Below are 27,336 nucleotides of genomic sequence, written 5' to 3' on the forward strand. Positions count from 1 at the left end.
AGCCATGCATAGGGAGAGAGGGGGGGGAATTATGAGCCATCAGCCATGCATACAGGGGGGGGATTATGAGCCATCAGCCATGTGTACAGGGGGGGATTATGAGCCATCAGCCATGCATACAGGGGGGGATTATGAGCCATCAGCCATGCATACAGGGGGGGGATTATGAGCCATCAGCCATGCATACAGGGGGTGGGATTATGAGCCATCAGCCATGCATATGGGGGGGGGAATTATGAGCCATCAGCCATGCATACAGGGGGGGGAATTATGAGCCGTCAGCCATGCATACAGGAGGGGGGAATTATGAGCCATCAGCCATGCATACAGTGGGGGGAATTATGAGCCATCAGCCATGCATACGGTGGGGGAATTATGAGCCATCAGCCATGCATACAGGGAGGGGAATTATGAGCCATCAGCCATGTATGCAGGGGGGGGGGGAATTATGAGCCATGCATACAGGAGGAGGGGGGATATGAGCCATGGCCATTATACAATATGGAGCATCATGTTGGGCCATTATAAAGTATGGAGCATCATGTGAGGTCATTATACAGTATTGAGCATCATGTGCGGTCATTATACAGTATGGAGCATCATGTGCGGTCATTATACAGTATTGAGCATCATGTGCGGTCATTATATAGTATGGAGCATCATGTGCGGTCATTATACAGTATTGAGCATCATGTGAGGTCATTATACAGTATTCAGCATCATGTGCGGTCATTATACAGTATGGAGCATCATGTGGAGCCATTATACAGTGTAGAGCATCATGTGCAGTCATTATACAGTATTGAGCATCATGTGAGGTCATTATACAGTATGGAGCATCATGTGAGGTCATTATACAGTATGGAGTATCATGTGAGGTCATTATACAGTATTGAGCATCATGTGCGGTCATTATACAGTATGGAGCATCATGTGAGGTCATTATACAGTATGGAGCATCATATGTGGTCATTATACAGTATTGAGCATCATGTGCGGTCATTATACAGTATGGAGCATCATGTGCGGTCATTATAGAGTATTGAGCATCATGTGAGGTCATTATACAGTATGGAGCATCATGTGCGGTCATTATACAGTATTGAGCATCATGTGCAGTCATACAGTATGGAGCATCATGTGAGGTCATTATACAGTATGGAGCATCATGTGCGGTCATTATACAGTATGGAGCATCATGTGCAGTCATTATACAGTATGGAGCATCATGTGAGGTCATTATACAGTATGGAGCATCATGTGCGGTCATTATACAGTATTGAGCATCATGTGCGGTCATTATACAGTATTGAGCATCATGTGCGGCCATTATACAGTATGGAGCACCATGTGTGGCCGTTATACAGGATGGAGCATCATGTAGGGCCATTATACAGTATGTGGAGCACTGCGTAGCCATTATACAGTATGGAGCACTGCGTGGCCATATTTTTTTGGTTTTAATTATTGTATATGAAACAGTGTGATCAGCAGTGCTAAATGGGTGTGGTTGGAACTTGGATATGGGTGTGATTAGTTGTGAAATGGGTGTGGTCAGAGGCGTGGCCTAAAATTTGCCGCGGCGCACATGGTGCGCCGCAACCTCTACACCTTTTTCCCTTCTTCAAAAGTTGGGGGGTATGGTACCGCATTTCCCAGATCACAGCAAGTACAGCAAATCCCATAGGGAATGAATGAAACCAAACGCAGTGTTGCCGTAAGTGATCCGTTACGTGGCAGATGCAGAAAATCTGCCCGATCAGCTGCAAAAGGCGACTTTCACATCAGCGATTCTTGCCAAAGTCACTGCGGATAGTGTCATACTCACCAATGGGGGAGGCAGCACTAAGAGTGCCTAGGGCAGCAGAAACTCTAAATACGGCCCTGCCCTTCACTGACATGTTCAGCTTGTGCAGGCCCAGGACGTTGCTCCTCCTCAGAAGAAGATGACATTCTGATGCATGCAGAAAGAAAAAAATGGCAGAAATTAGGACATATAGAGACAGAAAATAGAAAATAAAGACATTGGCTAGGATATACTTACATTGTTCAGTGTCTTGCTTCCTCCAAGATTCTTGCCTGCGTCTGCTCTGCTTCTCTGTCTGCTGGGTAGTGATCTGGAAATGCCCACTCCCTCCTTTTATCAGTTTGTATGTGGGGGGTGGCTAATCAGTGTCTAGACATGTTTACCTGTGGTGCAATGCATGTGTTCACAAATGCAAGCAAACGCATGGGCTTGCGAACGCATGCGTTCACACAGACCGTAATGCTTTTTTTGCCGCATTCCGTCCGCTAACAACCGCATACGTTTCTAGGTGGCAAATTGACGCCTCTAAAATTACTACATGTAGCGTTTACTGTGCCAAACCGCAGACGACAAAATGATGCATGCATCGTCTAACGTGGCAAAACGCAACCGATTGCAGACACATGCGTCCCTAATGTTAAAGATAGGAATTCATGATACATGTGGATAATTGCGGCACAAATACTGCTGACACAATCGCAAATGTGAAACCAGCCTAAAGCAGTCAATACAAGAGAAGATAGTATTCTGCTACAGATGGATCTGGATAAGTTGAAAACTTGGGCCAATATGTGGCAGATGCGGTTTAACAATGATAAATGTAAGGTTATACACATGGGAAGAAGGAATCTATATCAACATTACACACTGAATGGGAAACCACTGGGTAAATCTGACAGGGAGAAGGACTTGGGAATCCTTGACAATGATAAACTTACCTGGAGCAGCCAGTGCCAGGCAGCAGCTGCCAAGGCAAACAGGATCATGGGGTGCATTAAAAGAGGTTTGGATACACATGATGAGAGGAAATCCCTGGTTAGACCGCACATGGAGTACTGTGTACAGTTTTGGTCACTAATGGTCAGGAAGGATATAATGGAATGAGAGCGAGTACAGAGGAGGGCAACAAAATTAATAAAGGGGATGAGGGAACTACAATACTCCGAGAGATTAGCAAAATTAGGATTATTTAGTCTAGAAAAAAGACGACTGAAGGGCGATCTAATAACCATATATAAATATGTAAGGGGATAATACAAATATTGTAGATTGCAATCACACAGCTCAATAGTTGTGGACAGGCATCTAGGCCGAGTTAGAGCAATAAAGCAAAAAGAAATAAGCAACAACTGTTGCAGAGATATAAATCCCATAAGTTAAATTCCAAATTAGCAAATTATGGACCTTTAAAATGTAACATTTATTAATGAATTAAAGATATATGGACGCAACAACCAAAAAGGTCAATATCCCTGAACAAGACTCCTAAATATAAACCAAAATAGTTGAGTCAGAAGAAGACAGACTGTCTATCATAAGGCCACCAAGACAAAATGAACCATTAGGGCAGAGTTATCTGTATTATGGAAATAACAAGTTACTCAAATTGCCCCATATATACAATGAAGATCAATAATAGGGAATTGGAACAATCTCACCCATCCAGTCAGGAATAAGATCTCCAGAATATAAATAAATTCTCCCGTTGAGCTGAAGCCATTACACCATATTCCAATTCAGAAAGAAAAATTGCCATTCAAGCCGGGGACCACCTCCCATCCAAATCATGAGAAAACAAGTGTCATTCCAGCTGGGACCGCCTTCCAACGCATTTCATCCCACCGTGACTCATCACAGGGGATATGGCAACCGGAAAAAGAAAACTCAACCATGCCTGGTAGTCTGTATGAGTCTCCCAGGGCAAAAATTTATACCAGGTTTCAATTAAATAGATGTTACCCCACCAGATAAACCCCACCTATTTTTGCTCAACAAATCATAATAGAGCTCACAAAAATATCCATTTAAGAGCCAACAACAATACTTGTGCCATGCCAAATGGTCCCAACATCTTACCTCATTGGTGATTCAGCAAAGTATGATGACCATGAGGCGCACGCCACATCATGATGCATGTCAGCTGCCATAAGGTCAGAATGTGCGCCAAATTCTATGCACATGTGCATACATGACACACTAGCTGGGAGACATGGAACTTTTGCACCACGGTAATCAAAATCCAATGTCTCCTGGTCATTACGAATAGTGCTTCCGCTACCATCAGCGCGTCTGCACATGTGTGAACCGCAAAGTGGAGAGACGCATACAATGCATGGCCACCATGGCAACGGACACACAAAGCATATGTGGCGTATAGCTGAGAAAACCCAACTGCAAATTGTACAACGGTGCACTGCACTCAACTGTACCAGAAATAACAACAAAAAGCAGATAGGTCAAAACAGCTTCATAGCATAGCCGCATATACAATATATTCAGAACCTTTATGGAACAAATAAAATAGCATACATTAACCCATTTGTGTCTAGGTAGCGTAGCATCAAGTAGGCCCACTGGCTGCTGATAGACAAAAATGTAAGTAAATATAAATCATTGTGTCATTTTAAACCAAATCCCACCTCAGGCTAATAAATGTCAAGTTAGAGCAATGCTGTCTCCACTAAACCTGGAGTCTGGGAAGGTTGTATGTGATAACGGTGCAAACTTTTTGGCAGCCCTATGCCATGGCAACCTCACACACATGCCTTGCATGACTTATGCCCTCAACCTGGTACAGCAATTTCTCTGCCACTATCCCAGCTGTGGCAACTTCACACTCGAGCCCTGCATGGCTCACGTCCTCAAACTGGTGGTATAGCAATTTCCCTGCCACTATCCCGGCCTGGATGCATTGCTGCAGAAAGCACAGTCACTGTCCGCTCACTTCCATTGATTGCACTCCAGAGGTCATCGACTTGCATCACTACAGAGGTCTTTCATCATACCGGTTGACCGTATGTTTATCAATGTTCCGACATGGCGGAATTTCACTCTGCACATGTTGCAGCAGCTGTGGCAGCAGAGACGAGCACTGGTGATGTTTGTCCTTTTGCATCACTGTGGTTGGTGGAAGGGGATGGAGGAAGCAACCTTGAGTGTTACCCCGCCACCAACACTGCATGGACTTGGATCTCATGGAAGCACCTGACACATGAGTGTCTTCTTGCTGCACTATCTTTACCGCGATGCCCATATTCTTAGGGTTAGAAATAGTGCTGAAACCTGGGTTGCCACTCATTTAGGTCCACAGTACAAGAGTAAATTTAGCCTGATGCTTCTCTACCCTGGAAAGGTATGCACGAATGCTGGAGTACTGAATACGCTTATAGACAATCTTAACAGTGGTTATCCCTAAAACAGCAGTGAGGCCCACAGTGTGACTCCCAGTTGTAGTTGTCCAACCCCAGGATTGTCAAGGCATCATTGCCAAAATATTAGCAGCAGCAGCAGTGTATGTGGCATAAGAAATTTGTGTGAGTTGCTAAACGCAGTTTTTAGACCAGCCTGTACACAACAGAGTACAAATCTGTCACGTTGTGAACGACTTGAGAAGATCAGGCAGGAGTATATGGAGCTGAATATAAATGCCATTAAGGTGATGCAGCAACAAAAAAGGCAATCACCATTCGCGAGACCGCTAGATTTTCTGGGTAATTTCGCAATGCATCGCTGGGAAAGGAAGATGGCGGCAGGCGCGAGCTGACAACGGAGGGTGAGTATAGCAGGTTTTTTGTTTTTTTACTATTTTTAACATTACTTTTTTTTACTATTGATGCTGCATAGGCAGCATCAATAGTAAATGGTTGGGGACACACAGGGTTAAAAGCGGCGGTAACGGAGTGTGTTACCCGCGGCATAACACGGTCTGTTACCGCCGGCATTAACCCTGTGTTAGTGGTGACCGGAGGGGAGTATGGAGCAGACGCCAGGGACAGTGACTGCAGGAAGCATGGAGCGGAGCGACGGGGGCACTGCGGGGAGTATGGTCCGGAGCGCCGGGGACACTGACTGCGGGGAGTATGGAGCGGAGCGCCGGGGACACTGACTGCGGGGAGTAAGGAGCAGCTATTTTCTTCCGGACTGTGCCCGTCGCTGATTGGTCGCGACAGCCATGACAGGCAGCTGGCGAGACCAATCAGCGAATGAATAACCGTGACAGAAGGACAGACAGATGGAAGTGACCCTTAGACAATTATATAGTAGATATCCTTCCAAAGACCATCTTAGTTCCTCTATTATTTTTGCTATACCCATCAGGACTGGTTCACCCTTTTTATGCTTATAGAGTCATAGTCATCTATGACGTAGTATACAGCATTTTGTATGTAACACTCCTTTTTCACTTCTTTAGTCACTTTTTGCAAACTCACTTTCTATAACTTTTTGTATATTATTGCATAGTTACCGGTATATATAGTGTGACTAAACACTTTCATCATATATATCTACCTCTGTCATTAGTGGCATTGCTTTAGAGTAGAAAATAATCTACATATTAAGGCGTCCACCATTTTTGGGGATTCATTCTCTTCCCTATTGTACTATTTTTTTGGTCCCAGAAAACTATACATTTGATGTATTTTAGATTCATTATTTTAAATATATTTTGATTCATAGGATCACTGCAAATATAACTGCTCACGACTTGGTTGGTATATGTATGATAGTGTATACAAGCACATATATATGTTTTTAAATGTTTTTATATGTTGGTAGTGAAACTATATGCTTCTTAACTATTTACAGTATGTGTATTTTTCCTATTTAGGCGTAATAGTTGTATTCTTGACTACAAGCAGTTTACTTGACTTACCCTTGGCTCAGGGGTTTTGGATATTTTATAGGTTTTCACTTTAGTATAGATTGATCAAAGAAGAGAATGACTTTAGTGTAATGTAGAAATCAAATGTACAGGTTAACAATGCTATTGTTATGTGGATACAGTAATAAACATCAGTCAGAAGCTAGTGTCAAATTAAGGTTGATAATTTCTGTATTGTAGTCTTGCATTTTAAATTGTACTTTTTTTTAAATATTGTGTTTTATACTTTCAGGCAATAAGAAGTTTGAACTTACAAATCACATCATATAATGCCCCATACACCATCATTTTCTGTGTTCTGCTTTAGGTTATGTGAAATACTGTTCTATTAACAAGAGCAATTTATCTTGTCAAAATCATGAAGATGTCAGCATGACTACACAGTGCACACCCAATTCTGGAACAAGTGCTCTAAGAGAGATTTCAATAGCAATTTACTGTTGAACAATGCTCTGTAATTTAGTCAATGATTCAAAGAACATGTACATCATTCTTCCTATTGCCAACAACTTAAAGGCAAGTAAGTAAATCCCTACTCATCAATGGTAATGCATTTAGGTGTGATCAGGGGATTGAAAAGCAATTTGTGTTAGACAAACCAATTTATATAAGTTAGTAGAAATTGTCAAATACATCTATTCTTGTATTTGAGGGTAATGGTTTCCTGTGGTGGGAGTGAGAGATGCTTTCTGCCAGCAAAAAAGGAGATTCTTACTTACATAGATCCTATAAAAAAATAGTTTAGACTAAGGCACTGATTGTATCTCAATTGACATCAGTTAGAGTCCACACACTAGGATGCATTTTTTTAAGGTGATGGTGTGCCCTTTCAGATATTGTTCCTCCCCAAGCATTTTTCTCCAACATCGGTCACTGCATCTTCCCTTTGTGGCTCTACGTCCCTCTCTCTGTACTCTTCTCCATATTCTCATTGTATTATATACAATGTTTTTTCACCAATTGGTAATTTATCTTAAGGCACGAATAAGAATATGATGAAGAAGAAGAATAAGAAGAAGATGAAGAAGTAGAATATGAAGAAGAATAATAGTTTAATAAGAAGAATATGAAGAATGTTAAAAAAAAGAATAATAGGAAGAAGGTGAAGAAGAAGATGAATAAGATGAAGAAGAAGTTGATGAAAAAGATGATGCTGCTGAGTGTGATGAAGGAGAAAGTGTGGGAGAAGTAAAAAAGAAGGTGAAGAGCATGGAAGTAGTGAAATATAAATATCTGACAAAATATATAAAAGCTTAACATAGTCAATATCTTTGTAACTCCGAATTTCTTAAAAAAAAATTTAATTCCTGCTATTTCATTTGATTGGGCAAAACCTCTATGCCTTTAATGTCTCCTCCACCTCCCCCAATACATTCTACATTATTCTTAGTTGTTTTCCTTCATGTAGAATTAACTTACAAGGAAAGAAAGGGTTTATTTTCATTCCGATATTTGTGTCCCATTTACTTGCATTGGTTTCCGATATCGGAATCGGCAATATCCGATATTTTTTTGGGTATTGGTCCGATCCAATCTGATCCGATATTTCCCAATATCGTAAGGTATCGCTCAACACTAGTTGTAACATAAAAACATGTCTTACCTATTGATCACCATCTAACTGCAGATACCCCACTGATCCATGTGAGAACAGAGTGATAGTGCACATATGTCCATCATTGTTATAGTATATTGCCCAATGGTCATCCATGCTTATGATCCTTGTATTTACACATAGAATTTTGGGACCACCATCCTCAAGTTTAGTGGGGCGCTCTTTGTGTTCAGATCCAAGTGAATGTACATGTATCATATCCTGTGGATATATGTCATACTATTTTGCGTATGGGACAACCCCTTCAAGGGATCAGCAGGATAGACCTAGAGCTGATCTGCATTTGTCACAGTGACCAGGAGCTATGCAGTAATTTCTTTGCTAAAATAAACATTAAATTAGCCAACAGGTCTTTTTTTAACTAGGGCTAGGTTCACACTGTGTTATGGTGGTCCGTTAAATGGACTACGTTATACTGCGGCATAACACGGTGTAACATAGTCCATTAACGCCGCCATTGAAAGCAATGTCGGACGCATCGCTAGGGCACGCCCACAACCATGTATTGTAAAATCACAGCAGGACCCGACAGGATAGAATAGAGGAATTACACACAATAAAACCTAAAAAAATGATCAACGTAAATCACAACTAATATCCCACAGAGGTCTGGATTTGGAATGATGCTCAAAATCAAAGTGGAAAAGGAAGTTACAGGCTGATCCAACTTCAGTGGAAATGCCTAAAGACAAGGAAATGATGCTCAGTAGTGTGTGTGGCCTCGACATGCCAGTACGATCTCCCTGGGCATGCTCCTGATGAGGCGGCGGATGGTCTCCTGTGGGGTTTCCTCCCAGACCTGGACTAAAGCTTCTGCCAACTCCTGGACAGTCTGTGGTGCAACGTGACAATGGTGGATGATGTGAGACATGATGTCCCAGATGTGTTCAATCGGATTCAGGTCTGGAGAACGGGCGGGCCAGTCTATAGCTTCAATGCCTTCATCTTGCAGGAATTGCTGACACACTCCAGCCACATGAGGTCTGGCATTGTCCTGTATTAAGAGGAACCCAGGGCCAACCGCACCAGCATATGGTCTCACAAGGGGTCTGAGTATCTCATCTCGGTACCTAATGGCAGTCAGGCTACCTCTGGCAAGCACATGGAGGGCTGTGCAGCTCTCCAAAGAAATGCCACCCCACACCATTACTGACCCACTGCCAAACCAGTCATGCTGAAGGATGCTGCAGGCAGAAAATCACTCTCTATGGCATCTCCAGACTCTGTCACGTCTGTCACATGTGGTCAGTGTGAACTTGCTTTCATCTGTGAAGAGCACAGGGCACCAGTGGCAATTTTGTCAATCCTGGTGTTCTGTGGCAAATGCCAAGCATCCTGCATGGTGTTGAGCTGTGAGCACAACCCCCATCTGTGGACGTCAGCCACTCAGACCATCCTCCTGGAGTCAATTTCTGCCTGTTTGTGCAGACACATGCACATCTGTGGCCCGCTAGAGGACATTTTGCAGTGCTCCTCCTGTTCCTCCTTGCACAAAGGCTGAGGTAGCGGTCCTGCTGCTGGGTTAATGCCCTCCTACGGCCCCCTCCACATCACCTGGTTAACTGGCCTGTCTCGTGGTAGTGCCTCCAGCCTCTGGACACTACGCTGACAGACACAGCAATCCTTCTTGCCACAGCGTGCATTGATGTGCCATCCTGGATGAGCTGCACTACCTGAGCCACTTGGGTGGGTTGTAGAGTCCATCTCATGCTACCACATGTGTGAAAGCACAACCAATATTCAAAAGTGATGAAAACATCAACCAGAAAGCATTGGTACTGAGATGTGGTCTGTGGTCCCCACCTGCAGAACCACTCCTTTATTAAGTGTGCTTGGATAATTGCCAATAATTCCCATCTGTTGTCTATTCCATTTGCACAACAGCCTGTGAAATTGATTGTCAAACAGTGCTTCCTAAGTGGACAGTTTGATTTGATTTCACAAAAGTTTGATTTACTTGGAGTTATGTTCTGTTGTTTAAGTGTCCCTTTTATTTTTCAGCAGTATATATATATATCGCAGCTACAAAGATTGCACCTCAGTCAACAATCTATCGCATTATCAAGAACTTCAAGGAGAGAGCTTCCATTGTTGTCAAAAAGGCTCCAGGGCGCCCAAGAAAGACCAGCAAGCGCCAGGACCGTATCTTAAAACTGTTTCAGCTGCAGGATCGGACTACCAGCAGTGCCGAGCTTGCTCAGGAATGGCAGCAGGCTGGTGTGAGTGTTTCTGCACGCACTGTGAGATGGAGACACTTTGAGCAAGGCCTGGTTTCAAGGAGGGCAGCAAAGAATCCTCTTCTCTCCAGAAAAAACATCAGGGACCGACTGATATTCTGCAAAAGGTACAGGGATTGGACTGCTGAGGACTGGGGCAAAGTCATTTTCTCTTATGAATCCCCTTTTCGATTGTTTGGGACATCTGGAAAACAGCTTTTTCGGAGAAGAAGAGGTGAGCGATACCACCAGTTTTGTCTCATGCCATCTGTAAAGCATCCTGAAACCATTCATGTGTGGGGTTGCTTCTCAGCCAAGGGAATCGGCTCACTCACAGTCTTGCCTAAAAACACAGCCATGAATAAAGAATGGTACCAGAATGTCCTCCAAGAGCAACTTCTCCCAACCGTCCAAGAGCAGTTTGGCGCCCAACAATGCCTTTTCCAGCATGATGGAGCACCTTGCCATAAAGCAAAGGTGATAACTAAATGGCTCATGGAACAAAACATAGAGATTTGGGGTCCATGGCCTGGAAACTCCCCAGATCTTACTCCCATTGAGAACTTGTGGTCAATCAACAAGAGACGGGTGGACAAACAAAAACCAACAAATTCTGGCAAAATGCAAGCATTGATTATGCAAGAATGGACTGCTATCAGTCAGGATTTGGTCCAGAAGTTGATTGAGAGCATGCAAGGGAGAATTGCAGAGGTCTTGAAGAAGAAGGGTCAACACTGCAAATATTGACTTGCTGCATTAACCTATTCTAACTGTCAATATAACCTATTGGTACTCATAATATGATTGCAATTATATTTCTGTATGTCATATAAACATCAGACACACACTAATAAAAACCAGAGGGCAGCAGATCATGTGAAAATATAATTTTGGTGTCATTCTCAAAACTTTTGGCCATGACTGTACACATAGATATATAGAGGGAAAGCCAATGGCTGGGGGCAGATGTGTATAGCCTGGGAAGGGATTAATACCATTCGAGCTTCCCAGGTGATTAATATTAGCTCCCAGCAGTGTAGAAAGTGCTTTTCCCCAGTGCCAGGTGCTGAAGATGACTTTATTCATTCTGCACTGCTCTGCCTTCTATCAGCATGAGAACTGTATTTAAGGGAGTACAGTGACAGCAGGTGGTGGCTGATGAGACTATTACACCCATTAGCCTACACCTGCTGTCACTAATAACAGTGAGAGCAGGAGCTGCTGATGGGAGTATTTATCATCCGGCTCCTGTGCAATAAATAAATAAATGAATGAAAAAAACGGCTTGGGTTGTCTTGTATTTTTTATAGCCAGCCAGGCAAAGCAAAGCAGACAACTGGGGCTGATATTCTCAGGCTGGTAAGGGGACATGGATATTGGTCCCCCAGCCTAAAAATTGCAGCCTGCAGCCACCCAGAAAAGCACATCTATTAGATGCACCAATTCTTGCACTTTGCCGGGCCCTTTCCACTTGCCCTGTAGCGGTGGCAAGTGGGGTTCATATTTGTGGGGTTGATGTCACCTTTGTATTGTCAGGTGACATCAAGTCCACAGATTACTGATGGAGAGGCATCTATAAGACACCTCTCTATTACTAATCCAATAAATATATGGTAAATAAAGACATAGCAAGAATAATGTCCTTTATTAGAAATAAAACAAAACAGTTTTCCATTTTTATTTAAAAATAACAAACATAAGTTGTACTCCCCTAATGCCTAATTCAACTGAATCTTTTGTCTCCTGTAAGAAAACAAAAATAAAATAATTCATGTCTGGGGGATAAATAATTTTTAACCCGAACAGTGCCAAAATGCGACCATCCAGTTTGAGAACCACTGGTGAATGAGCTGCGCAAGCGCAGCCTCAGTGACTACCTGTGACGCCATCGAGGTTACCTCTGGACACTGAGGCTGTGTTCCCAGCCGGGCTGAACTGTGGTGACCTCAGCATAGTGTGAAAAAGTCAGTGATGATGTCACTGCACTTCAAGCTCAGTGATTTCACCGCAGATCACTTTGAGAGCTCTTGCTCTCACTGTTATTAGTGGCAGCAGGTGTAGGCGGATGGTAATAATAGTCCCATCAGCCACCACCTGCTGTCATTGTGCTCATTTGAATACTACTCTCATCAATGATGAGAGTTGTCTTCAGCACCCGGCACCGGGGAACCGCGCTTACTGTACCGCTGCTTCCATGACACTGGCCGTGTGTTACTGATGTGGCACACGGGCAACACATGGTTACCAAACATGTGCCACACTTTTTACACTCACGGACACTGACATCAGCTGCATTGATTTGACATTAGCGCAAGCGCTGTGGAAAATTTTTTAGCGGTGCTCGCGCTACCGTAAGAAAGGGGAAGTGAGTTCATTGGCTGTGAACTGCCAGGACCTTTATGATTGCACCGCTTGCATGAGAACTATCTGACATCAGACGGGTCCTACCAGTTCTTCGTGAGACACTGAGCAGCGATAGCAGATGCTGCTCAGTGTCTCTGCTGGATGACGGGCTGTATGGTCGCATCATGCAACCATGCAGCCAGCCATCTAGATGCATCAGAGCTAGACCCATCGTGGGACAAATGGATTACCATCTTCTCTGCGGAAAGGTGAGAAATATTGTTGTTTTTTATTTTAAATTTTTTACAGAAGACAAAGGCGTCGGTGGAATGCGCAATGTCGTAAGTACGGTTTAATTAATTTATTAAAGAAGTCTGTGTCATTCTTTCAATTAAAGGACTTTTGTCTAGGTGTATGTGTTTTATGTAATTCGACTATGGGGTTAGTAATGGGGGTGTCTTAATGACACCTTACTATTACTAACCTCTGAGCTTGATGTCACCTGCTAGTTAAGAAAATTATGTGGGAGCCCACAACATTTTTTTCTGAAAAATAATCTTTTAATAAATAAATGTACATTAAGCTGCACACACATTGTACTAGTTGTATATGTCACTGACATCTGAATATCTATATATCCATGTGTATATACTGTGTGTAATCTATCTATTTTCTCCTGTTGGCTCCTGCTGTGGTTTTACAGTACGTGGCTGCTGAATTGCCAGCTTTTCTTAGATAGATAGATAGATAGATAGATAGATAGATAGATAGATAGATAGATAGATAGATAGATAGATAGATAGTAATAGAAAAAAAGGAACAGCACAACACTTCACTTATCTCTGGGTGCAAAGCCTCCAGGAAGCCCGTCCACCGGCTATCCTCAGTCCATAGATTCAGGCAAAAAACAGGCAGCACTCCATTATATCTTGATCAACCGTGCAGAGTTTAATCAGACCCACATGTCTTTACCACGACGTTTCGGCTCCAAATGAGCCTTTCTCAAGCAGTGGGTAAACCATTCATGTGCATATATATACATTTCGAGCCATAACCAGCCTTAATTAGCCATTAGTGAAACAGTATATGTGTTTATAGTTTACATATTAAAAATACTCATTAGTAGTGATGAGCGATACCGTCCGATACTTGAAAGTATCGGTATCGGATAGTATCGGCCGATACCCGAAAAGTATCGGATATCGCCGATACCGATATCCGATACCAATACAAGTCAATGGGACACCAAGTATCGGAAGGTATCCTGATGGATCCCAGGGTCTGAAGGAGAGGAAACTCTCCTTCAGGCCCTGGGATCCATAGTGAGGTGTAAAATAAAGAATTAAAATAAAAAATATTGTTATATTCACCTCTCCGGCGGCCCCTGGAACATCACTGCGAGGAACCGGCGTCCGGCAGGCTTCTTTGTTCAAAATGAGCGCCTTTAGGACCTGCGGAATGACGTCGCGGCTTCTGATTGGTCGCGTGCCGCCCATGTGACCGCCACGCGACCAATCAGAAGCCGCGACGTCATTCCACAGGTCCTTAAGGCGCTTATTCTAGGAATTTATCTGAGGAATGACGTCGCGTCTTCTGATTGGTCGCGTGGCGGTCACATGGGCGGCACGCGACCAATCAGAAGCCGCGACGTCATTACTTTTTGTTTGTTCTAGTAGCCTCTTTGGGTATCCTCTATTCAAAAATTTCTTGATTAACTGATCTATTGTTATATCAGCTGTATCATCTTCCCTAACTATGCGCCTAACTCTAAGTAGCTGGCTAAGGGGAATAGATCTTTTCATTGAGCAAGGGTGTTGACTGTCATATAGGAGCAAATTGTTCCTATCAGTATCTTTTACATACAATGTCGTGATAAGTTGATCATTTTTTTGCTCCACTAGTGCATCTAAAAATTGGATTTTAGTCCAAGATTTAACCAGGGTAAATTTAATTGTTTGGTCTACTTTATTGAGATATGTGTGGAATTCGTCCACTATAAACACATATACTGTTTCATTAATGGCTAATTAAGGCTGGTTATGGCTCGAAATGTATATATATGCACATGAATGGTTTACCCACTGCTTGAGAAAGGCTCATTTGGAGCCGAAACGTCGTGGTAAAGACATGTGGGTCTGATTAAACTCTGCACGGTTAATCAAGATATAATGGAGTGCTGCCTGTTTTTTGCCTGAATCTATGGACTGAGGATAGCCAGTGGACGGGCTTCCTGGAGGCTTTGCACCCAGAGATAAGTGAAGTGTTGTGCTGTTCCTTTTTTTCTATTACTATGCTGATGTCTGGAAATTTTTGCACACTTGGATTTTTTATAATTTGTATTTATAACATCCTTAAGCCATTTTTTGGTACCATGGAGGAACTCTCTATGGAACCTGGGACCTTTAATTATACAGCAGAAGATGAGGAGCATATCCTGGGAAATATTGAAGGAGATGCAACTTTTCTTAAAGTACCCTCACCCATTGAAATGAGAAATAAATATGTAAATGATTGTAAGCGGTTAATCAGCTCCCAATTACATCTGACCACACTGGGGCAGTATCTTAACCCCTTAATGACCGCCAATACGTCTTTTAACTGACCTGAGATATAAGAGAATAGCCTCCCCATACAGGTGACAATCCAGCATCTGTTGGTTGTACACTATAGCTGACAACTTGCTGTATCAGCCACGATCAGTATTTGCGCCTTCTAAATCTGTTTAACCCCTTAGATGCTGCTGTCAATAGTGACTACATCATTATAAATGGTTAACAGAGTGTGGGGGCTTCTTCTTTATCCCAATTGGTGCCCTCAGATCATGATTTTGTTGTCCTGATGTTTGCGATGGCAATTCATGACCAAATAGCGGCCTTAGAGTCTGCCGGCTGTAGTAATCTGTTTAGAAGTTAGCAACATTTAGGTGGTAAAAATACACATTTTCATTTCTGTCATGCCATTTTGCATTAATTCCTGTAAAGCACCTGAAGGGTTAATAAACTACCTGACAGCAGTTTTCAATATGTTTAGGGGTGCTGTTTTTAAAATGGTATCACGTTTGGGGGTTTCCCAATATATGGGACCCCTAAAGTCACTTTAAACATGGATATGTCCCTAAAAAAATAAATGTGGTAAATTTCTTTGAAAAAATGAAAAATTGCTGCTACATTTTTAAACCTCCTAAAATGCTAACAAAATAAAATAACATTTTACAAATGGTGCTGATGTAAAGCAGACATGTGGGAAATGTTATTTATTAATGGTTTGCTGTTATATGACTATCTGGATTAAAGGGATAATCATTCAAATTTAGAAAATTGCTAATTTTTTAACATTTTTCTCAAATTTTTTATATTTTTTATAAATAAACACAAAAAATGTTGAACTAAATTTACCATTATCATAAAGTATAATGTGTCACGAAAAAACAATCTCAAAATCACTGGGATTTGTTGAAGCGTTGCAGAGTTATTACCACATAAAGTGACACTGGTCAGATTTAAAAAATTTGGCTCGGTCACTAAGGGGTTAAAGAACGAAAGATACCAAGGGGACTTAGATCCAACATCAGGCCCAACTTGTTCAGTGGGAATACAACCTTCTGCAATAGATTTATGATGATCTCTAATAAATATGCCATGGACGTTATGCTATTAAATGTCGAATTCTTACAAACAGAAGTTAAGAAGTTACAGATAAGTGTTGGAGATAAAGGAAAGAAATTACAGGATTTACTGAATAAGGATGACTGGACTACATTTAAAGATAAAGTGGATAAAGACATAAGTAAACTTCGTGGAGAGCTAGAGGAAACGAAAAGGAAAAAATGGACTAGAGACACAGGGGATTATGAGACCGGACATGTACAGTGGGGCAAAAAAGTATTTAGTCAGTCAGCAATAGTGCAAGTTCCACCACTTAAAAAGATGAGAGGCGTCTGTAATTTACATCATAGGTAGACCTCAACTATGGGAGACAAACTGAGAAAAAAAATCCAGAAAATCACATTGTCTGTTTTTTTTAACAATTTATTTGCATATTATGGTGGAAAATAAGTATTTGGTCAGAAACAAACAATCAAGATTTCTGGCTCTCACAGACCTGTAACTTCTTCTTTAAGAGTCTCCTCTTTCCTCCACTCATTACCTGTAGTAATGGCACCTGTTTAAACTTGTTATCAGTATAAAAAGACACCTGTGCACACCCTCAAACAGTCTGACTCCAAACTCGACTATGGTGAGGACGAAAGAGCTGTCAAAGGACACCAGAAACAAAATTGTAGCCCTGCACCAGGCTGAAAAGACTGAATCTGCAATAGCCAACCAGCTTGGAGTGAAGAAATCAACAGTGGGAGCAATAATTAGAAAATGGAAGACATACAAGACCACTGATAATCTCCCTCGATCTGGGGCTCCACGCAAAATCCCACCCCGTGGGGTCAGAATGATCACAAGAACGGTGAGCAAAAATCCCAGAACCACGCGGGGGGACCTAGTGAATGAACTGCAGAGAGCTGGGACCAATGTAACAAGGCCTACCATAAGTAACACACTACGCCACCATGGACTCAGATCCTGCAGTGCCAGACGTGTCCCACTGCTTAAGCCAGTACATGTCCGGGCCCATCTGAAGTTTGCTAGAGAGCATTTGGATGATCCAGAGGAGTTTTGGGAGAATGTCCTATGGTCTGATGAAACCAAACTGGAACTGTTTGGTAGAAACACAACTTGTCGTGTTTGGAGGAAAAAGAATACTGAGTTGCATCCATCAAACACCATACCTACTGTAAAGCATGGTGGTGGAAACATCATGCTTTGGGGCTGTTTCTCTGCAAAGGGGCCAGGACGACTGATCCGGGTACATGAAAGAATGAATGGGGCCATGTATCGTGATATTTTGAGTGCAAACCTCCTTCCATCAGCAAGGGCATTGAAGATGAAATGTGGCTGGGTCTTTCAACATGACAATGATCCAAAGCACACCGCCAGGGCAACGAAGGAGTGGCTTCGTAAGAAGCATTTCAAGGTCCTGGAGTGGCCTAGCCAGTCTCCAGATCTCAACCCTATAGAAAACCTTTGGAGGGAGTTGAAAGTCCGTGTTGCCAAGCGAAAAGCCAAAAACATCACTGCTCTAGAGGAGATCTGCATGGAGGAATGGGCCAACATACCAACAACAGTGTGTGGCAACCTTGTGAAGACTTACAGAAAACGTTTGACCTCTGTCATTGCCAACAAAGGATATATTACAAAGTATTGAGATGAAATTTTGTTTCTGACCAAATACTTAATTTCCACCATAATATGCAAATAAAATGTTAAAAAAACAGACAATGTGATTTTCTGGATTTTTTTTTCTCAGTTTGTCTCCCATAGTTGAGGTCTACCTATGATGTAAATTACAGACGCCTCTCATCTTTTTAAGTGGTGGAACTTGCACTATTGCTGACTGACTAAATACTTTTTTGCCCCACTGTATATGCTTGGCAAACAGATAATTTTAAAGCAACCTGGAAGAAAAGAGGTCATGTGAATGTGAATGGTTGTAATGTATCAAATTTACGTGACATGAACTATGAGTTTGTTCCCTCTAGATCCAACCAAAAATCCAGCAGAAGAAAAAGAAGAGGAGGCAGGCGCCAGCACCGGCGGCAAAAAGAAAGTAGAAAAAGGCAAAACGCAGAGAACACCGAACCTACGGAAGAGGGAACAGAATTAGTGGTAAACATTTCCCATAAAGTACTTATTGAGGCACAAGTATCTGTATTGAGCAAGGGGTTGAATTTTAGCCCATGTACACATACTAATTGGTTCCAGTTACAAATAGACCTAGAACGTTTCCTTAGACAAATTAAACTGAGGGAATGGTTCGAGGGTAGAAAAGATGTATTCAGTGAGAGAACCAGTGAGTTTGATCTAAAAATGGTTGATTTAAAAAATAAAAGTAGATTCATCCCACCAACGAGCTCAGCAGCTATTAAAGCATTTGAGGAAGCTGTAAAATTCGATATAGAGCAGCTTAAATGTAAAGGTGTTAAAGAATACAGACTCCAAACATTTTGAGGGAAGAAATGGAGGCACTAGAGGAGCTTGTCCATGACGGCGACATCATTATCAAACCCGCAGATAAAGGGGGTGCGGTCGTCGTCATGGACAGGCAAGCCTATGTTACAGAAGTCATGAGGCAGCTGAGTGACGAACATGTATATGGTAAATTGGAAAGGGATCCTAAATTCAGTATACAGGAAGAGATCAAGAAATGTCTAGAAGAAGCATTACATGCATGTACTATAGACCAAGAACTATATAATTACCTATTGGAAGAAAATCCACGCACTCCGGTGTTATATATTACACCAAAAATACATAAAACTTTGGTCGACCCTCCGGGGCGACCTATAGTTTCAGGAGTAGGTTCCGTTTTTAATAAAATGGGTATATTCCTAGATAAAATACTGAACCCTATTACAAGAAAATGTAAATCTTATATAAAAGATACCACAGACTTTCTGAGGAAAATGGAGTCAATACAATTGGAGAATAGAGTGTTACTAGCATCATTCGATGTGGTCTCACTCTACACCTCCATTAATCATGATAGAGGCTTGAAAGCAATTGATAAAATGTTGGATGTTAGGCAATATACACCTGAGGGCAAGAGTTTTCTGTTGAGGATGTTAGAGATAATATTGAGGCGCAACTATTTTATGTTTGGAGACGCGCTTTACACGAAAAAACAGGGAACGGCTATGGGGGCCAATATGGCCCCCTCATACGCTAACCTGGTTATGGAAGTCCTGGAGGAGGACCTCATCTATGTGTCCCACCACTTCCGGAATGTGCTGGAGTGGTGGAGGTACATAGACGATGTCTTCCTCCTGTGGACAGGTACAGAAACAGAACTGGACGAATTCCACACATATCTCAATACAGTAGACCAAACAATTAAATTTACCCTGGTTAAATCTTGGACTGAAATCCAATTTTTAGATGTACTAGTGGGGCAAAAAAATGATCAACTTATCACGACATTGTATGTAAAAGATACTGATAGGAACAATTTGCTCCTATATGACAGTCAACACCCTTGCTCAATGAAAAGATCTATTCCCCTTAGCCAGCTACTTAGAGTTAGGCGTATAGTTAGGGAAGATGATACAGCTGATATAACAATAGATCAGTTAATCAAGAAATTTTTGAATAGAGGATACCCAAAGAGGCTACTAGAACAAACAAAAAGTAAGGTGATGGAAAAAGATAGACTATGTGACGCCCAGGAGACCGGGATACCCAGCACCGGACCAATGGAGTCTGTCTCTTGAGGGGGATGTCACGGGTGGCTTGACCCGGTGCTGTGGCCTCAGGCAATGCACAGTGTAAGGGGTATCATGAGGGGACAGGCACTTACTTGATCAGCAGCAGGTTCTCCCAGCGGTGACGATCCCGATCCTGGATAGATGGCTATTGTCCAAATGAAAGACTGAGGCACTGAAACGTTTAACCAGTTTACTTTAACATAAAAGGATTTACAACCAGTCCTGTCACCGGAGTCTGTATGGGAACTCTGAGTTACTTTGACCCTGCCGGGGTCTTCGCCTCTTATTGTGCGCAATTTCTGTGTGGCCCTGCTGCTGTATGTGAACTGGCTGCCGGCCCAATCTGTCCCCTCCGGGTCCTGGTTCGACGGGCAACCCGAGTCCTTTTATCGGTTTACCCCCTCTGGGAGTACCGCTGAACTCTGTGTCTGTTGCTGCGTCCGGCCCTAGTGAAGCTGATATCACCTCACGTTTTTCCGGTTGCTGTATTATATATAATGAATACAGCCACGGATCCGGTATCCGTCTTTGCGCCTGTTCTGGGTAGTGATTAATGCTACCCGGTTCTCACAATGTCCTTTTTCTCTATCCCTCTTCTCCTCAGGCCGGTGATTTAGGCCTGGTAACAGTCACAGGGCTGTTAGAGATTCAACTGTATGACCTCTCACTTTCAGCTCCTTAGCCCAACTGCCATTTCTTCTCTCAGACCAGAATGGATCAAGGGGAGTCTCTGGAGCTCCCCCTTCTGGCCGGAGGTGGTAGTGCAGTCTTGCTATTTTAGTATTTGTACTTACTGTCAGTAACTATTTTTGTGGCAAATACCCCTAGGGGTGCCACATTCCCCCTTAGTTAAGAACAGTACTCCGGGACTGTGGGACAATAACATTTTGAAATAACAATTACGGTAATATGTACAGAGTCTTAAAAATGAAAAGTTACAAAAACCACTCAAGGAAACAAAAATAGAGTTCTGTAAAAAAGTCACTTCAAATAGCGTCCATTAATACAGTTCTATCCTTGAAGGTATTAGGAAAGGCACTGTACTTAGTGTCCAGGAATTTAGTTCCATTTTTCCAACGGAGTTATCAATATAAAGTCTAAAGAAAGTTCAAAAAGAGCAAAAAGCAAAGTTCAAAAAGCAGTCTTTCCGGAGCTTTGATTTAGTGCCTCCGGGCTGATAAAAAGTTCAAGAATATGCAATAAGTTCATACAGACAAGTCTCTGTAGGCACTGGGCTTAAACGTTGCAGACTGATAACAATGACTATACTACATTTTCTGTTTAACTATATACGGCATAACATATATACAATTCACATTATGAGCTTTATAGTTGGTAATCTGCATACCTGGCCGGTAATTGACCCTGGGTACTACGCTGTGATCTACGTAATAGCGGTGTCTGTTCATGTGGTGTACTACTGTCTACTGCGGATGTAGTATCTGCCCGCTCTGCTAAAGATAATTCCACGACTATGGAGTTGGCAAGTCCACCGTGAATGGGATTACTCTGACCAGGAATCTGTTCTTCCTGGCCTGGAACCTCCTGTAGTACGGGGTCAGCCTCTTCCTGTCTTGGGACTTCTGGTATTGGGTTCGGTGTTGGGTAAAAGGCCACCATGGGAACCACTACTGCAACCATGGTATGTTAGTAGGGTTTTGGGAAAGTCTCCTATACAGGTGTGATACACTTCCTCTTCTTTTTCCTTTACTGGTTGAACCTGTATGGGTTGAATAACTTCTGGTTCTGGCTGGACAACGTCTGGCTCTTTCAATGCTTCCGGACACAATTTAAGATTGTCTCTTGACACTAGTACAGATGTTAAGCCTCCGTTTTTGCTAATGAGACACATTTTAGGATTATCCACTCTTGTTGGTAAAACTGTGTAGGGTACGGCTTCCCACTGATTGTCCAGTTTATTGGTTCGACGATTTCTCTTGAGCACTTGGTCACCCGGTCTTAATGGGGTCGCTAGAGCATTCTGGTTGAAAGTTCGCTCTTGTCTTTCTCTAGTTTGCTGAAGGCTTCTTTCCACACTCTCTTGCACTTGGCGATACTGCTTTTGCCGTATGATATCCCAATTGGAGTCTTGAACTTCTGCGTCTGGTTTCAGAATTCCCATTTCTAGATCGATTGGTAATTGGCCGGGTCTTGCACGCATAAGGTAAGCTGGGGTGCAGTTGGTGGAGCTCACCGGGACATGATTATACAGATCCACCAAGTCAGGCAATTTCTCTGGCCATTGATTCCTTTCTGTCTCAGGTAAAGTCTTTAGTAGGTCTATTACAATATGGTTCATCTTCTCGCATAAGCCGTTTGTTTGTGGATGATAGGCCGTCGTCCGGATCTTTTTGCAACCATACATATTACAGAATTCTCTGAAGATCTCTGATTCAAAGGCTGTACCTTGGTCGGTGAGAACCTGTTCCGGATATCCATGGGGTCTACAAAAGTACGTTTGGAACGCTTTGGCTGCTGTTTTTGCTGTCAGATCTTTTACGGGTACTACTACCAAGAAACGTGAATAATGGTCCACGATGGTCAAGGCATAGACATAGCCGGACCGGCTTGGTGTCAACTTCACGTGGTCCATGGCTACAAGTTCAAGTGGTTGTTTGGTGATTATGGGCTGCAGTGGTGCTCTTTGGTTCTTTTGATCGTTTCTTCTGAGGTTGCACGGGCCACAATTTCTGCACCACTGTTCGATTGATTTTCTCATCCCGACCCAATAAAATCTTTCTCTTAGAAGTACTTCTAACTTTTTCCAACCGAAGTGACCAGCACCATTATGGTAAGCTTCGAGGACCATCTTCACATCTTGTTTAGGCACAATAATCTGCCAAACCAATTCATGTGTTTTCGGATTGGTGTATCTTCTACAGAGCTTCCCTTGATACAGGAACATTTTGCCTCTCTCTTTCCAGAGTTGATGCGTCTCTTCTGGGGCATCCTCATCGGGATATGCACTTTGCTCAGTCAACAGTTCCTTCACCAACTTCACAGCCGGATTGCTGTCTTGGGTGTCAGCCCATCTATGGTGTGCTAACGGATTAAAATTCACCTCTTGTTGTTTCTGATAGGTACTTGACTGATGATGTTTTGCCTTGGGACGATGGAAGGCTGGTAGTTCAATTTCTTCAAGCTCCCCCGTTTCCTCTTCTACATCTCTCAAGTGTGGCATCCGGGATAGGGCATCGGCATTTCCATTCTTGCGACCTGCTCGATACTTGATTATGAAGTTGTAATTAGATAACCGGGCTATCCATCGCTGTTCTAACGCACCTAATTTGGCTGTGTCCAGGTGGGTCAACGGATTGTTGTCAGTATAGACAATAAATTCTGCAGCGGCCAGATAGTGTTTGAAACGCTCCGTCACAGCCCAAACTACTGCCAGTAGTTCCAATTTGAAGGAGCTGTAATTTTCTGAATTTCTTTCAGTAGGCCGGAGCTTTCTACTTGCAAAGGCGATGACTTTCTCCCGACCTTCTTGCTTTTGTGACAGCACCGCTCCTAGTCCCACATTACTGGCATCGGTGTAGAGGATGAAAGGTTGATGGTAATCTGGGTATGCCAGAACCTCTTCTCCAGTTAGTGCCTTCTTTAGTTGTTCAAAGGAGTCTTCCCTTTCGTCGTTCCACTGAAAAGGAGGGTTTCGGTTTGAAGGTTTCTTCGTCTGCCCTACCAAGGTGTCTTGCAAGGGTGCTGCCAACTTGGTAAATCCTTTTATAAATCTGCGATAGTAACCCACCAATCCCAGGAATTGTCTCACTTCTTTTGCGCTGGTAGGTCTTGGCCAATCCCTTATGGCGCTTATTTTCTCGGGATCTGGTGCTACTCCCTCCGAACTCACGATGTGTCCCAGGTACTGTACCTTTGGCTTGAGAAGGTGACATTTGGATGGCTTGACTTTCATGCCATACCTGGATAAGGCTTCGAACACTTCTGCCAGGTCTATTAAGTGTTGTTCGTAAGTCTTTGAGTAGACGATCACATCATCTAGGTACAGGAGGACGGTCTCGAAGTTCTTGTGTCCGAGGCAGCATTCCATCAGCCGCTGGAAGGTACCGGATGCGTTGCAGAGTCCGAACGGCATGCGATTAAATTCACATAGACCCATTGGTGTGGTGAATGCCATCTTTTCCTTATCTCTCTCAGCCACAGGGACTTGCCAATACCCGCTTGTTAAGTCGAAGGTGGAAAAATAATTAGCAGATTTCAAAGCAGTTAAGGACTCTTCTATCCTAGGCAAGGGGTAGGCGTCTTTATGGGTGATGTTATTAATCTTCCGGTAGTCTACGCACATTCTCATGGTTCCGTCCTTTTTTTTGACAATCACTAGAGGGGCCGCCCAGGGGCTACAGCTGTCTCTTATTACCCCGGCCTGTTTCATTTCCCTCAGCATATCTTTTGCACATTGATAGTGAGCGGGCGGTATGGGTCTATATCTTTCTTTTATTGGGGGATGGTCACCTGTGGGGATTGTGTGTTCTACCCCTTCTATCCGTCCGAAGTCCAATGGGTGTTTACTGAAGACTTGTTCATATTCCGTCACTAGCCTATACACCCCTTGTTTTTGATGGGTAGGTGTTGAATTTATGCCCACGTGTAGCTGTTGGCACCAATCCTCCATTTCTCCATCTGAGCCATTGCCTTCCACCTGACAGGTTGGTTCTAAGGGCTCAATGGTTGTGATGGCATTGTTGTCAACAGTATATAGCTTTCCCATAGTTTGTAAGCTTGCGAGCAGGGCCCTCACTCCTCCTGGTATCTGTTTTGAACTGTATTTCTGTTATGCTGTAATGTCTATTGTCTGTACAAGTCCCCTCTATAATTTGTAAAGCGCTGCGGAATATGTTGGCGCTATATAAATAAAATTATTATTATATATTATTATATTTGCCATTGTAGCATACCTTGGCAAAGTGACCTCTTCCTCTCCACAGTTCAAAAGTCGTACCGGCACTCGTCCCCGGTGTACCTCGACTATCCCTCGTGCTGTGAGTATAGTGGGCCTGCTGTCGGTGTACACTGGTTCTATTAAGGCTTGATAATCTCGTCCCTTAGTACCAATGGCTGCTCTACACCATACCAGCATTTCTGTTTTTGGTGGGATTACAATAGACGTTGGATCACTTACCCTCACACTGCCGATTTCTCCACCTGCAACTTCTACCTGTTGCCTTAACATCAATACTTTTATTTCCCTCCGGAGAACTCTCTGCTGGCAGGATTGGGCAGTTTCAGCAATTTGCTGTAAGACAGAAATGACTTCGGAAAAGCAGTTCTCTAACACATTCATTCCTATCAATACAGTTGGTTCACAGTTCCGCCGGTCAACATCAACAACAATTATACCCTGTTTCTTCAGTTCTACTTTACCAATCTTTATGGTCATCTCCCTGAATCCTAGTTTCGGTACCAACTTACCATTACTGGCCCATATATCTAGTTCAACATCAGAGGGCCCTTTATCAATATCTGCATCAGCCCAGTACCTCTTATAAAGGATATACGGTATAGATGAAATCTGGGAACCTGTGTCCAGCAAAGCGTTGAGGGGAATTCCGTCCAGCACGATAGGGATAATGGGTCGTCCTCCGATGTACCTGTCGTGCCAGGGTGTTGGGCCTTGAAAGTTCATTCCTGCGAAGCGGCCCGCATTCCCAGGGGATTCCCGTTTAAATCACAATCTCGTGCAAAGTGGCCTGGCTGCTGGCAACGGCGGCAAATGGGCTGTCCATCCGGTTGGTAGCGGTCGCGGGGTCGTCCTCTCCATGTCGGGTATCTCCGGGGTCTCATCCATGGAACATCCTCTCTACAGTTTGCCAACTCCATCTTGTGTCCTCTCATCTCCTGCATGGTTTTAGCCATTGAAGCAACAACATCAGCTAAAGAGTCAAGCTTTTGTTGAAGAGCCTCATTAGTACTGGGCCCCAGGGGCTTAGCAATGGCCCCAGACATAGCTGATGTCACTGGCACTCCCTGTTGTTGAGGTGCCTCTGCCATGGGTTGCGCAGGATCCTGATCCCGAGGTGCCTCTGCCAGCTGGAGACGTATAGCGCTCTCCTTTAATTGGGCAAATGTCAATTCAGGGTTCTTAAAAACAAGCATGCTCACATGCCCCCGGTGAGAAGGGGTGTAGAGTCCCTCAATAAATTGATCTCTTAGCAGTTTATCCGCTCCGGTGTTAAAAATGGGTTCAGCCAGTGTAAGTGATTTAAGGGCTTCCTGCAGGTTTAAGGCAAAGTTTCTCACGCCCTCATTAGCTTTTTGTTTGCAATTAAAGAATCGTATTTTAGCTTTGCTGCTGGCCGTGGTTTCAAATGTAGCTTTTAATCCAGCAAATATGCGTTCAACAGTGCCTTTTAGATCAGCTGCCCATGCTGTGACTTCTCGCTTAGCATGGCCACTTAACTGCATCATCAGGAGACTAACACGCTGAACTTCACCCACAGGGAACATGTCAAAATGGGCCAGCATCTTTTCTCTGAAATCGTCAAGGGTATTAGGCTCACCTTCATACATTGGAAGCCATGGGCCACCCGGGGTATATGGCATCAGCACCGGCATGATGGGCGCCACTCCTTGCACCGCTGCGCTGCCGGACTCTCTATTGACACTCTGTCTTTTAGCTGCATTAGCGTTGCCGGGTGCTGCGGCGTCTCCGTGCTGCGACATACTGTGCCCCCTTAGTTAATCCGGACCCTTCCGGTCCTCCGCTTCCGTCGGGATAGTGTAGATTCGTTCCGCTGTGCAGCAGGATCGATTTTCCCCTTGCTCTGATGTCAGAGCGCTCAGCTTGGTGCGGCCCACAATGACACGCCCCCTGCTGCTCCCACCCACCGCGCTCTGTAATGGCGGATTCTGAAGTTCTTCAGTTAGACTGGGGCTCAGGTGATGGCGTAGCTCAATTAACAGTCTCGTGCCTAACGGTTATGAAGTGATTACCTCAGGGGATGGCGGCCATCTTTACTCCATTATAACCAATGGGGAAAAGTCACTTTCAATAGTTTTCAATAGGGAATGGATTTTTCTTTAATAAAGTCAATTTTCAAGATTTTTCATCCCAGTTTTCACAGTTTTGGGCTCCAATCACGGCACACAATACCCGGTATACGGGCTGGCTAGATCCTGTTCGTGACGCCAATTGTGACGCCCAGG

The sequence above is a fragment of the Ranitomeya imitator genome, chromosome 4 (genome assembly GCF_032444005.1).
Source record: "Ranitomeya imitator isolate aRanImi1 chromosome 4, aRanImi1.pri, whole genome shotgun sequence".
Lineage (NCBI taxonomy): Eukaryota > Metazoa > Chordata > Amphibia > Anura > Dendrobatidae > Ranitomeya > Ranitomeya imitator.